The sequence below is a fragment of the Strongylocentrotus purpuratus genome, unplaced genomic scaffold (assembly GCF_000002235.5).
Source record: "Strongylocentrotus purpuratus isolate Spur 01 unplaced genomic scaffold, Spur_5.0 spur5_scaffold_3, whole genome shotgun sequence".
Taxonomy (NCBI): Eukaryota; Metazoa; Echinodermata; class Echinoidea; order Camarodonta; family Strongylocentrotidae; genus Strongylocentrotus; species Strongylocentrotus purpuratus.
In genome coordinates, this window is record NW_022145609.1 from 36723887 (window position 1) to 36738374 (window position 14488).

At 36.4% G+C, this 14488-nt stretch overlaps 2 long non-coding RNA genes across 2 annotated transcripts; both read left to right on the top strand.

The window, feature by feature from the left end:
* Positions 1-1742: 1742 nt before the first annotated feature.
* LOC115928871 lies at positions 1743-3936 on the top strand. The gene is made up of 4 exons (XR_004066263.1): positions 1743-1801; positions 2475-2642; positions 3108-3173; positions 3750-3936. It is a non-coding gene; the product is annotated as an uncharacterized LOC115928871 (long non-coding RNA).
* An 8192-nt stretch (positions 3937-12128) lies between these two features.
* On the top strand, positions 12129-14290 carry LOC755440. The gene is made up of 4 exons (XR_972648.1): positions 12129-12187; positions 12854-13021; positions 13487-13552; positions 14104-14290. It is a non-coding gene; the product is annotated as an uncharacterized LOC755440 (long non-coding RNA).
* The last annotated feature ends 198 nt before the right edge of the window (positions 14291-14488 follow it).

Below are 14488 nucleotides of genomic sequence, written 5' to 3' on the forward strand. Positions count from 1 at the left end.
CTGAAAAGACTTGAAAAGGATCCGGTAACTTTGTCTCGGATTCTGAAACAAAATCCTAGATTTAGCTCATGCTGCAATAATAATTGTAAACCTTTAGGTCAGTCCGGAACCCCATGACTTTTACAAGCCGATCGTCTGTCTGATTATCAAGATATTAACGATTGGAAATCGAAACAAAATTTTGCGTTTGCCAAACGGTTTTCATAACACTACAGTCGATTGGGGGAAACGAGTATGGTAAAACCTGTCACTCAAAGTTTTTTTTACTTTTTTGAAGTATTCTTGATCATTTTGAGGACTTCAATATTACACCATATTACAGACACTGATAACACGTAGGGCCGTGCATCTCAGATTCAACTTTGTTAAACGATGCCTTTGAACAATTTAATCTGTTCATTTGTAATAAGTGCTCCTTTTTATCTCTGATAAGTGCCCCTTTTTAATCTCTAATAAGTGCCCTTTTCACGTAAAATTGATAATGATAAGAATAACCAGTTGACCTCATTCAGCAAGGGTAAGCCATTATTAATAGATTAAAGATTCATTTATTTTACCCATCCTGATAAAATACATAAACATTGCATAATCAAATAATCAAGTATACATTTTAACTATGAAAAGCAAAACACAGATAGTAAAGGTTAAGTGTAAACATAAGAAACAAATGAACCGGGATTACGATATAAGATCTATAGGAGATCTTTACCAATAATTAATACAAATGGATATTATTAATAATACCCAGAATAGCCACGTCGGTTTTAAAATTGTTCTTCATGTGGGCCCTTCAATTATTAGTACTTAGTCAATTACCAGCCTGTGTGAAGATTGACAAATTCTGATTTACATCATATGAATCCATCTCTGTGGAGTATTGTCTCGCTAAAGGACATTAGTGCTGGGCTGGGATTCGAACCCTCAACTCTTGAATTGAGAAATAAGTGAATGAACTATACCACGACGCCTCCGTTTGATTTGTATTGTATCAAATATCTTCTTCATTGAGAACAATCTCTTTTCTTGTGTCAGTCGTTTGTAAAGTTATCAAGGGTGGTATCTGTTTGCGCATGATCTCTTTCAGTCTTAGTATCAGTTTAAATCATTACACCTGGAATCAACTAGTTGTATATGATCATTTATGTTCAGTAAAGCATACTGCCACGCAGCCGGTGGCAAGAATACAGTATCCGAAGTGTGACTTTTGATAAATATGCGTATGTGCTTGAGCTTTCAAACTTTCCTCCAATCAATCGCAATTTATTCATCTTCTGTTTTTATGTTTCATGAAGAGATTGCATGATGTCTCTCTGCATGATAAGCTAAGCGAAACTAAATGAAGAGATTCTACTTTGTGATTGCGTTCCTCTCTCTTGTCACACACGGAAGGTGGGCTTCAAACAACATGGTCTCTGGCTGAGAACGCCTTATGTTGAAATAAATGTTAACACAGAAGGCGAAAGTTGACGACGGCCCTGGCTTAAACAAGAAAAAGATATAACAAGTAAAGCAAGCTCAAGTTCAAGCTCGTTTACTCCAAACCTTCATAAGAAAACATTGGCATCACTTCCCCACTACTCCTACTTTTAGACATGTTTAAATGAAGAATCACATACAGCTGACCTTGTCAGTTAAGCTGAATTATTAGGGTGTGACATTTGGTTTGAAAAACAGTTTTTCAAACACGATATCATTACGGTGCTCATAGAGGTTAAATTCCTATAAATACAGAGTGTCTTGTGGACAACATCATTTAGTTGCAGATCACAGAGATATTCAAGATATTCCTACTCTTCTCAAGGTAAGTCAAATGTCTTTTTGCATTTGTAAACGATTGTTTAAACCGGTTATTTGGTTACAGTGCACACTCTCCACTCCCATGGGAACATTCCAGCTAGTCACCCGTCTGACTGGCGAGCACATACTACTCCGATTTTATACATATATTATACATATACATAATACAATCATGATGACGGTTGGTTCCGACATGGTACTCATTTAACAACTGGATGGAGAGAGGAACAATGTAGTTAAAATGCCTTGCATCAATGTCGAACCCATGATTTCCAGGCAAGTGATTAGACCACACAACTACGACACCTCTACGTACGGTATCTATTGAATGACTGGTAATCGAGTAATCAAAGTCTTTCTAAGCATAGCATCTTTCATAAACATGTTTGGCTACGAGAACTAGTCTTAAGATTAGGGAAAATAGGTAGACAGGAAGGATGAACTAGAAAGAGGACAAAGACGCATGAGAGAGAGAGAGAGAGAGAGAGAGAGATGAAAGCGATTTGTGATGGTGGACATGCTTTGATTTTAATTTATGTCAGGGAGAGGCTTCCGTATAAAGTGCTAAAATGAACCTCAATTGAATTTCTTGTATAGGTATATTCTCTACATAACTTTCGAAACCGATTACTACATGATGATTGAATTTATAAACTCATGTCTTATTTACACAACAGATTATCTAAAAACCAACTCACCAATCAAAATGGCCAAGGCTCTGTTCTTCGTTCTGGCTTGTGCCCTCATCGTCGCCGTCATCGCTGATTACGAGTTCAACGACGACACCCTTGAGGTCTTTGAGACCGAGAAGAGGGGTATGGGACGGAGTCTCAAGAAGTACAAGGGTGATTAAATGTAGCCGTTAAACTTTGAATTTGTGCCCTCCTACTTTCTTAAATCTACAACAAACACAAGAAACTTGACGAAGAAAAAAGGGATTCTTATCATAAAAAGTAAACCCTTTGCGCAACTATCAAAACAAATCCTAGCGTATGCATTTTTATTGAATAACATACGGAAAAAAGGAACATATAAGCCCCAGTGTAATTTAAAGAATAACAGTAATGAAATAATATCTTCCTTTGAGAATTTCTTTCTGTAAACAGTATAGTTTTGATATACGGTTTAAAGGACCTTTCGATTGGCATAATATCGTGAATTCAATTAAGAGGCGTCAGAACCTAGAAATGAAATCTTTTAATATATCCTCCCAAATCAATGTCATGCTTGTATTGAATGAATGAATACTACAAGTTATATTGTATTGGCAACCTTTAAAAAATATATCATGTTCTCTCTATTCTCTTCAGCCTGCCAACAATTCGGCATGTCATGCTGGTGCAACAGGCGTAGTGGTTCAGTCGTCTTCTGTAGCGGTAAGTTCTACCAGCTTTATAGTAAATAAACTGCAATGTTGGTCCTACTACATGAACTACTATACTCCTTTATTACTACTGCTACTACTTCTACTACTACTAAAAATTATAATAGTAATACTGATGGTAGCCACAGTTACAGTGTGCAATTGTTCATATCAAGGGATGCTTGAGTTACCCTTCGTCTGTCGGATAGCATGTTAAATTTAGGTCCCTTGTGTAGGGGAGTCATTTTCTTTGTACGTTATTAAAGAACACATTAGACTATTAAAATAAGAGTAGGAGGAAACTCCGATGCAAGACAAGTGATGATAACAAGTTATCTCGGGAGGAGAGACCCAGCGGTCTCATCTCCCCCCCAATAATTAATAACAATAATAATAAAACAACATATTGTTATTATTGCCTTTATCTGACATTATTGGCCCATCTGCCCTATAATAGGAGCTCTTGTGAGATCTTACCAGGTCACCACTTACTTCTCCTGGGTGGAGAGATGCAATGTGAATATAATATATACCACGGACTCATAAGGCATCTACATCCGTCATGTTCTTTCTTTATTCTATTTCGCAGGCGCCGGAAATGGAGATAACATGTAAACTCTCTGATAGCATCCGTTGACCAATCCCGGATCAGAAAGGAATGACGTACGGAACAGTTTTGACCATTCACATTCTCTCTTTTTCTTTGATTTTCTAACTTTAAATCTCATGGATTCCAACATTCCGTGAAACTGTAATAAAACTATTTTAAACAAGTTTTTCTTCCGTATCTGATGTATTTCATGACGGAGTTTTTAATGTGTGCGTGTGTGTGTGTTTGCGTGTGTGAGTTTTTGTGTGAGCGTGTGTGTGTGTGGCATTGGTGTTGCTTTCAAGCCAATAATGGATGATCCATGAGTTCATGAGGAATATTGGAGACATAGGAGTGAAAGAGTGACCAACCTGAGATGAATACTGTAACAAACAGACTATACGTTGACTAGTGAGACGGTTCGATTGATTGATTGATTGACTGACTGATTGATTGATCCACTAATCTACTCTAAACAAGGAAACTAACAAGTTCTGCTACTAGCCTCTTTCACCAATTTGCCGTGTAGGAAATACAATCAGATACACAATGACATACATGCAAATATTGACTGCCTTGAGGGGAACGGTTTAAATTATTGCCCAAGGTGATCTCGAAACCGTACTGTGACCCAAAACGTAGTCGATGGTCATAGTGTAGCTTCGAGATCACCGCAGAGCTATAGTTTTACCTGAGATCCGAAAAATATGTGTTTTATTTAATTGAATTGAATTTGAAAGGTATTTATTAAGAAATCAGATTGTAGCTCCATAGCTGAATTACAAGAAATACATGGATGATACGAAAAAAACCAGAATAAATACAATTTGATATACATTTTGATTTACATTTATAGTTACAAAAACGGCCATGAAATAACAAACTAAACAAAGAGATGCACAAATCGCAAGGCGCATGGGTAGATAAAGTTCATGAAAGTTTATAAATGTTGTGATTTTCCAACACTGATGATTCGACTTCTTTACATTGTTGACAAAAATCAAAATAAGTAAACTAGGAAAATTGATAATTACTGCCGCCATTAAACAAAGTTTACATTCTAGAATAATACGAGTTTATTTATATATTTTGATGTGTGTTAATTCCCTCTTATAAATTTATATTCATAAATGTTATTGAATATTTACAAAACAGGTCCTCAATGAAAAGCATTACTATTGGTAAAAGAACATGGTTTCCCGTATGAATATGGAATAAGTTATTAAATTGATTGATAAATGTTGCGATTCATAATAATGATAAAAATAACACTACTACTACTACTAATAATAAAATGATATGCGTAATGATATAATTTTAGTAATAATAGTTAAAAAATAATAATAATGATAATAATAGCTTTAATAACGATTATGGTAATAATGATATTTTTAATAATAATAAATAATGACAAAGATATTGATAACAACTATTTGATCTCATTCACCACGGTTAAGCATTTCTTTTATTTTACTCATCCTTATAACACTGAATTTGCATGATTGCATCATTAAGTATTCATATAAACTAAGAAAAACAAAACACAGTGTTACATCTTAGTGTAAAAACAAGAAACATAGTATCCGAAGTGTGACCATTGATATAAACTTTTTGGAAATCAACTAATAAGCTTATATGCTTGAGCTTACAAGCTTCCTCCAATCAATCAGGCTTCAACCATCTTCTGTTTTTCGTTTCATGAAAAGAATGCACGTTGTCTCTCTGCATGAGAAGCTAAGCGAAAATAGATGAAGGGACACGACTCTGTGAATGATATCCTTTTTTTCTTGTCACTCACGGAAGGTGGGCTTCAAGCAAGATGGCCTCTGGCTGAAAACGCCTTATGTCGAAGTAAATGTTAACACAGAAGGCAAAAGGTGACGATGACCCTGGCTTATGCCAGAAAACAATAAAATAAGTAGTTTAAGATTAAGTTCAAACTCGTTCACTCCACACCTTCATACGAATAAAGTATTTATTGAAAATCGTATAGATAGGATATCCGTAATTTCTTTTGAAAATAATATATTTTTCAGGGCTTGTTACACAAAATCATCAGTGTGTTTGACTGGTAAACGAGTAATCAAAGTCTTTACTAAATATAAAACTTAACACATTTTGACTTCCATGTTGTCATTTATAATTTTGTGTTGAAATTCTCGGAGATCAGAAAATGTGGGGCATGTCCAGAACTTGAACGAAACTAGTTTGGGTTCAATTAATCGATATCTGGCTGCCCAAGCATTTTAACCCTTTAACCTAAATATAGACTTATATTAGTCACAATTCTGACCGAAGCTTTCGGTGACGCCATCTGTGGCATATGTATCGCACATTGACCTCACTTTACCGCTACCCCTGCTGTTAGGCATATGTAAATGAAGACTGTCGACCTAATTAGTTTAGCTGAATTAATAGGGTGTGACATTTCGTTAAAAAAAAATGTTATTCAACACTAAATTATTACGGTGCTGAAGAGACTGAAATCCTATAAATACAGAGTGTCTTGTGGACAACGTCATTCAGTTGCAGATCACAGAGATATTCAAGATATTCCTGCTCTTCTCAAGGTAAGTTAATGTTTAATTCTTTTGCATTCATAAACAATTTTTTTTTAAACGGGCGAGTTCGCAAAGCCCATTTGTTGTCAAAACAGTAAAATACTATACAGTACGGTATTTACCCTTGACCTAACATTTCGTAGTAACCGTTTCTTATATAGCGCTTTACCAGGTACAGCGTAACCAATCAAGAGCTTTTGCGTTATTATAACCCCGGTCACTCAGTTCAGTTCAGTTTATTAAAAAAAAACATTGCATAGTAATCATGACGAACAAACATGATCCAAATTGAGACCCTAAAAAGCAATGCTTGTGAGTGGGGCCCCTGTGAAGGATGGACATCTTAATCCCAGCGGATTGGCAAAGAGACCAACGTGTTTCAAGGATCTGCGCAAATCAAAACATGAACGATGACAGGGTACGATCGATGCTGCGAATTACAGTGCACATTCTTCAAACCCTTTGGAACATTCCGGCCAGTTGCCCGTTTGACGGACGCGCACACGCTAATCTGATCATAGGCTTTTGATTTCCTTTGATTTTTTTTTATCACGAACAAACCTTGCACATGAATTGCTACCGAGAACCTCAATTGAATTTCTTGTATACGCAACTTTCGAAACCAAATACTTTATAATTATTGAATTCCAAAAATGTATCTCTTTTTTTACTACACAGATTATTTAAAAACCAAATCACCAATCAAAATGGGCAAGGCTCTGTTCTTCGTTCTGGCTTGTGCCCTCATCGTCGCCGTCATCGCTGATTACGAGCTCAACGACGACACCCTTGAGTTCTTTGAGACCGAGAAGAGGGGTATGGGACGTAATCTCAGGAAGTACAAGAGTGAGTATATTTACCATTAAACTTTGAATTTGTGCCATCCCACCATCTTAAATCTACAGCAAAAATAAGACACTTGAAAAAAAGATTTCTTATCATAAAAAATAAACCGTATGTGCAACCAACAAATCGAATCCTATTGTATATATATTGTTAATGAGTAGCATGAGGAAAATAGGAACGTATGAGCCCCAATGGAATTTGAATAAAAACAGTAATGAAATGATTTCCCCCTTTGGGAATTTATTTCTGTAAACAGATCAGTGTTAGTATATAGTTTAAAGGATCTTTCGACTGGCATGATATCTTGAATACAATTAAGAGGCGTCAGAACATCTCCCCTCAAATCATTGTCATGACTGTTTTGCATGAATGAATACTACAAGTTCTCTTGTATTGGCAACCTTTAAGAAATATATCATGTCCTCTCTGTTCCCTTTCAGCCTGCATGCAATTCGGCATGGAATGCTGGTGCAACAGGCGTGGTGGCGCAGTCGTCTTCTGTAGCGGTAAGTTTGAAGCCTAATAAACCCTTTCTCACATAAACTGCAGCGGTAGTTCTTTTTTAGTGATGACATAAAGTGTAATAAGACTCACATTTCCTCACAGGCCTAATGAGCTCAATTGCCATTTGCTCACAATTAAAAATCGCAGCATGATTTCTTTGTTTTTATTTCTCTTCATTTTGCGGCGTTTTACCACGTAATATCTGAAAAAGCCTCAACTTCTTGGTGTGACGTCCAAACATTTGCTTGTTTCGTTCACTCTCAAGTTCAACAAGCTTTTTATTGTTTTGGAACGGAAAGGTTGATGTCCTACTATTACACTTTACTACAACAACTACTACTATTACTACTAATAAGTATTACAATAATGACAATAATAATGATGATAGCCAGAGTTAACATCGCGCACACTGTCTCTTGGATAGCATGTTAAATTGAGTCATTTCCAATGAACGTTGAAAGGCCAAATATGGTCACAGTTATCTTTTCCCCAAAATAATGAATATGAGTAATAATAGCACAACATTTTAACTTTATATGATATTATAAGCTCATCTGCCCTATAGAGGGAAACTCTTGTGAGTTCTAACCGGGTATCCATTTACTACACCTGGGTAGAGAGACATTGTGACCATGATATGTATCACGGACCAAGAAGGCATATACATCCGTCATGTTCTTCCTTTATTCTATTTTGCAGGCGCCGGAAATGGAGATAGCATGTAAACTCTCTGATAGCAGCAGTTTACCAATCCCGGATCAGAATGGAATGACGTACGGAACAGTCTTGACCAATCCAAATCTCTCTTTTACTTTGATTTTACTACTTTAAATCTTATGGATTCCAATATTCAGTGATACTGTAATAAAGATATTTTAAACAAATGTTTCTTTGGTATCTGATGTCTTTCATGATTGAGCTTTTAATTTGTGTGTGTGTGCGTGTGTGCGTTCGTGTGTGTGTGTGTGTGTGCGTGCGTATGCGTGTGTGTGTGTGTGTGTGTGTGTGTGTATGTGTGTAGCATTGGTAGTGCTATCAAGCCAATAATGGATGATCCATGAGTTTACGAGGAACATTTTAGACATGCGAGTAAAAGAGTGATCAATTTGAGATGAATACTGTAGTAAAAAGACTAGACATTGACTAGTGAGAAGGTTCGTTTGATTGACTGATTGATTGATCCATTCATTTATTCTAAAACAAGGCAACAAAAAGAAAACTTTTAGCTACTAGGCTGTCTCATATATTTCGCATGTATAAAATGCAATCAGAAATACGATCAAATAATACAAAAACAATGACTGCTTTGACAGGCGCAGTTAGAACTATTGCCCGAGGTAATTTCTAAACCTTACTGTGTCCCAAGACGAACTCGAAAGTCATAGCATAGTTTCGAGATTAATGCGGAGCTATAGTTTTGAATGTGACCGAAAAGCAGCCGATATTTTTAATTCATCAAATTGAATTAAAAAGGTATTTATTAAGAAACCATATGAATTACAAGGAATTTATGCATGGTACCAAAAAAAAAGAAAGATAAACAATATGATGTACAAATTTATTAAAATTCATATTTGAAAAAATGGCCATGCTACAACAAAATTAACAAAGTGATGCACGGAAATACAGATAAAGAATGGGAGGGTTGTTCGACACATGCTCCTGCGGCAATGGCTCCGGGCCAATTTGCGTACCAGACAAGCGGCGTAATGAACAAAAACTTTAAAGGGTCAGAACTAAATCCGCATCACAACCAAGTAATATAGTTCAGGGGGCCGCGGAGCGTCTTCCAAAATAGGAGGGGTGCACCAACAAAAAAGGGCACTTTCTGAAAAAGGGGCTCCTGCAAAGGGAAAATAACATTAAATTATTTTTAGACATTGGTATATACCCCTATATCATCATGATTGTGATTACGTTACTAGGGATGATATCAGTATTTTTTTCTTTACGTGGTACAAGATACTGCTGAACTAAGCAACATACTTTGCAGTAGGGTGTGATGGTCTGTAGTGGTCTGAATATTAGTTTTCGATAAAGCGAAGCGAGCGAGCAAAATTTGAAAGATTTGTGAAGTCCCAGTGCAAAAACTTACATCTTATAAAGAAGACATAAGACAAACCCTGATGAGTATTTAGCACAATCTAATGAAGAACGACTGAAAAGTTCTTTTATACTATAACAACTGTGAATGCGAGCTAATGCTGGTGCACCCCTCCTATGCGATTTTTTAAAAGAAAAATGGGCTCTTATTCGCCTTGATGACTCAGGTGTGCATATTATGGAGAAAGGAAAAGTTGGCAATTATCAGAGTTGAAACGGGCACTTCTTGCATCTAAAAAGAGACACTCAACAGAGATGAAAAAAGGCACTTGTGAGAATGAAAGTGGAAATGGGGAATCTGTTGAAGGAAAAGGGCACATATCAGATTTTAATAGGGGTATTTATCAGATGTTAAGAGGGGCATTTTGAAAAATGGAAAGGGGCTCAAATAAAAAAAGGGAAAGAGGCACTTAACCGAAGGAAATATGGTACTTTTGAGAAAGGAAAAGGGGCACGTGTAAAAAAGGGGCACTTATCAGAGGTGAAAAGTGGCATTTAAGAGAAAGGGAAGGGGTTCTTTTAAAAAGGAAAAATTACACTCATCATAAAGGAAAAGGGGCACGAGTCAAAATAAAAAAATGGCAAAAAATATCAGAGGTGAAAAATCATATTTTTCGCACCTGAAAAGACTTGAAAAAGATCCGGTAACTTTGTCTCGGATTCTCAAACAAAATCCTAGATTTAGCTCATGCTGCAATAATAATTGTAAACCTTTAGGTCAGTCAGGAACCCAATGACTTTTACAAGCCGATCGCCTGTCTGATTATCAAGATATTAACGATTGGAAATCGAAACAAAATTTTGCGTTTGCCAAACGGTTTTCATAACACTACAGTCGATTGGGGGAAACGAGTATGGTAAAACCTGTCACTCAAAGTTTTTTTTTTACTTTTTTGAGGCACTTCTTGATCATTTTTAGGGCTTCAATATTACACCATATTACAGACACTGATAACACGTAGGGCCGTGCATCTCAGATTTAACATTGTTAAACGATGCCTTTGAACAATTTAGTCTGTTCATTTGTAATAAGTGCTCCTTTTTATCTCTGATAAGTGCCCCTTTTTAATCTCTAATAAGTGCCTTTTTTACGTAAAATTGATAATAATAAGAATAACCTTTTGACCTCATTCAGCACGGGTAAGCCATTATTATTAGATTAAAGATTCATTTATTTCACCCATCCTGATAAAATACATAAACATTGCATAATTAAATAATCGGGGTATACATTTTAACTATGAAAAGCAAAACACAGATAGTAAAGGTTAAGTGTAAAAATAAGAAACAAATGAATCGGGATTACGATATTAGATCTATAGGAGATCTTTACCAATAATTAATACAAATGGATATTATTAATAATACCCAGAATAGCCACGTCGGTTTTAATATTGTTCTTCATGTGGGCCCTTCAATTATTAGTACTTAGTCAATTACCAGCCTGTGTGAAGATTGACAAATTCTGATTTACATCATATGAATCCATCTCTGTGGAGTATTGTCTCGCTAAAGGACATTAGTGCTGGGCTGGGATTCGAACCCTCAACTCTTGAATTGAGAAATAAGTGAATGAACTATACCACGACGCCTCCGTTTGATTTGTATTGTATCAAATATCTTCTTCATTGAGAACAATCTCTTGTCTTGTGTCAGTCATTTGTAAAGTTATCAAGGGGGTATCTGTTTGCTCATGATCTCTTTCAGTCTTAGTATCAGTTCAAAACATTACACCTGGAATCAACTGGTTGTATATGATAATTTATGTTCAGTAAAGCATACTGCCACGCAGCCGGTGGCAATAATATAGTATCCGAGGTGTGACTTTTGATAAATATGCGTATGTGCTTGAGCTTTCAAACTTTCCTCCAATCAATCACAATTTATTCATGTTCTGTTTTTATGTTTCATGAAGAGATTGCATGATGTCTCTCTGCATGATAAGCTAAGCGAAACTAAATGAAGAGATTCTACTTTGTGATTACGTTCCTCTCTCTTGTCACACACGGAAGGTGGGCTTCAAGCAACATGGTCTCTGGCTGAGAACGCCTTATGTTGAAATAAATGTTAACACAGAAGGCGAAAGTTGACGATGGCCCTGGCTTAAACATGAAAAAGATATAACAAGTAAATCAAGCTCAAGTTCAAGCTCGTTTACTCCAAACCTTCATAAGAAAACATTGGCATCACTTCCCAGCTACTCCTGCTGTTAGACATGTTTAAATAAAGAAACACATAGAGCTGACCTTATCAGTAAAGCTGAATTATTAGGGTGTGACATTTAGTGTGAAAAACAGTTTTTCAAACACGATATCATTACGGTGCTCATAGAGGTTAAATTCCTATAAATACAGAGTGTCTTGTGGACAACATCATTCAGTTGCAGATCACAGAGATATTCAAGGTATTCCTACTCTTCTCAAGGTAAGTCAAATGTCTTTCTGCATTCGTAAACGATTGTTTAAACCGGTTATTTTGTTACAGTGCACACTCTCAACTCCCATGGGAACATTCCAGCTAGTCACCCGTATGACTGGCGAGCACATACTACTCCGATTTTAAACATATAATTATACATATACATAATACAATCATATTGACGGTTGGTTCCGACATGGTACCCATTTAACAACTGGATGGAGAGAGGAACAATGTAGTTAAAATGCCTTGCATCAATGTCGAACCCATGATTTCCGGGCAAGTGATTAGACCACTCAACTACGACACCTCTACGTACGGTATCTATTGAATGACTGGTAAACGAGTAATCAAAGTCTTTCTAAGCATAGCATCTTTCATAAACATGTTTGGCTACGAGAACTAGTCCTAAGATTAGGGAAAATAGGTAGATAGGAAGGATGAACTAGAAAGAGGACAAAGACGCATGAGAGAGAGAGAGAGAGAGATGAAAGCGATTAGTGATGGTGGACATGCTTTGATTTTAATTTATGCCAGGGAGAGGCTTCCGTATAAAGTGCTAAAATGAACCTCAATTGAATTTCTTGTATAGGTATATTGTCTACATAACTTTCGAAACCGATTACTACATGATGATTGAATTTATAAACTCATGTCTTATTTACACAACAGATTATCTAAAAACCAACTCACCAATCAAAATGGCCAAGGCTCTGTTCTTCGTTCTGGCTTGTGCCCTCATCGTCGCCGTAATCGCTGATTACGAGTTCAACGACGACACCCTTGAGGTCTTTGAGACCGAGAAGAGGGGTATGGGACGGAGTCTCAAGAAGTACAAGGGTGAGTAAATCTAGCCGTTAAACTTTGAATTTGTGCCCTCCTACTCTCTTAAATCTACAACAAACACAAGAAACTTGACGAAGAAAAAAGGGATTCTTATCATAAAAAGTAAACCCTTTGCGCAACTATCAAAACAAATCCTAGCGTATGCATTTTTATTGAATAACATACGGAAAACAGGAACATATAAGCCCCAGTGTAATTTAAAGAATAACAGTAATGAAATAATATCTTCCTTTGAGAATTTCTTTCTGTAAACAGTACAGTTTTGATATATGGTTTAAAGGACCTTTCGATTGGCATAATATCGTGAATTCAATTAAGAGGCGTCAGAACCTAGAAATGAAATCTTTTAATATATCCTCCCAAATCAATGTCATGCTTGTATTGAATGAATGAATACTACAAGTTATATTGTATTGGCAACCTTTAAAAAATATATCATGTTCTCTCTGTTATCTTCAGCCTGCCAACAATTCGGCATGTCATGCTGGTGCAACAGGCGTAGTGGTTCAGTCGTCTTCTGTAGCGGTAAGTTCTACCAGCTTTATAGTAACTAAACTGCAAGGTTGGTCCTACTACATGAACTACTATACTCCTTTATTACTACTGCTACTACTTCTAATAATAATAATGGTAATAGTAATACTGATGGTAGCCACAGTTACAGTGTGCAATTGTTCATATCAAGGGATGCGTGAGTTACCCTTCGTCTGTCGGATAGCATGTTAAATTTAGGTCCCGTGTGTAGGGGAGTCATTTTCGTTGTACGTTATTAAAGAACACATTAAACTATTAAAATAAGAGTAGGAGGAAACTCCGATGCAAGACAAGTGATGATAATAAGTTATCTCAGGAGGAGAGACCCAGCGGTCTCATCTCCCCCCCCCAATAATTAATAACAATAATAATAGAACAACATATTGTTATTATTGCCTTTATCTGACATTATTGGCCCAACTGCCCTATAATAGGCGCTCTTGTGAGATCTTACCAGGTCACCACTTACTTCTCCTGGGCGGAGAGATGCAATGTGAATATAATATATACCACGGACTTCCTTCCTTTATTCTATTTCGCAGGCGCCGGAAATGGAGATAACATGTAAACTCTCTGATAGCATCCGTTGACCAATCCCGGATCAGAAAGGAATGACGTACGGAACAGTTTTGACCATTCACATTCTCTCTTTTTCTTTGATTTTCTAACTTTAAATCTCATGGATTCCAACATTCCGTGAAACTGTAATAAAACTATTTTAAACAAGTTTTTCTTCCGTATCTGATGTATTTCATGACGGAGTTTTTAATGTGTGCGTGTGTGTGTGTGTTTGCGTGTGTGAGTTTGTGTGTGAGCGTGTGTGTGTGTGGCATTGGTGTTGCTTTCAAGTCAATAATGGATGATCCATGAGTTCATGAGGAATATTGGAGACATAGGAGTGAAAGAGTGAGCAACCTGAGATGAATA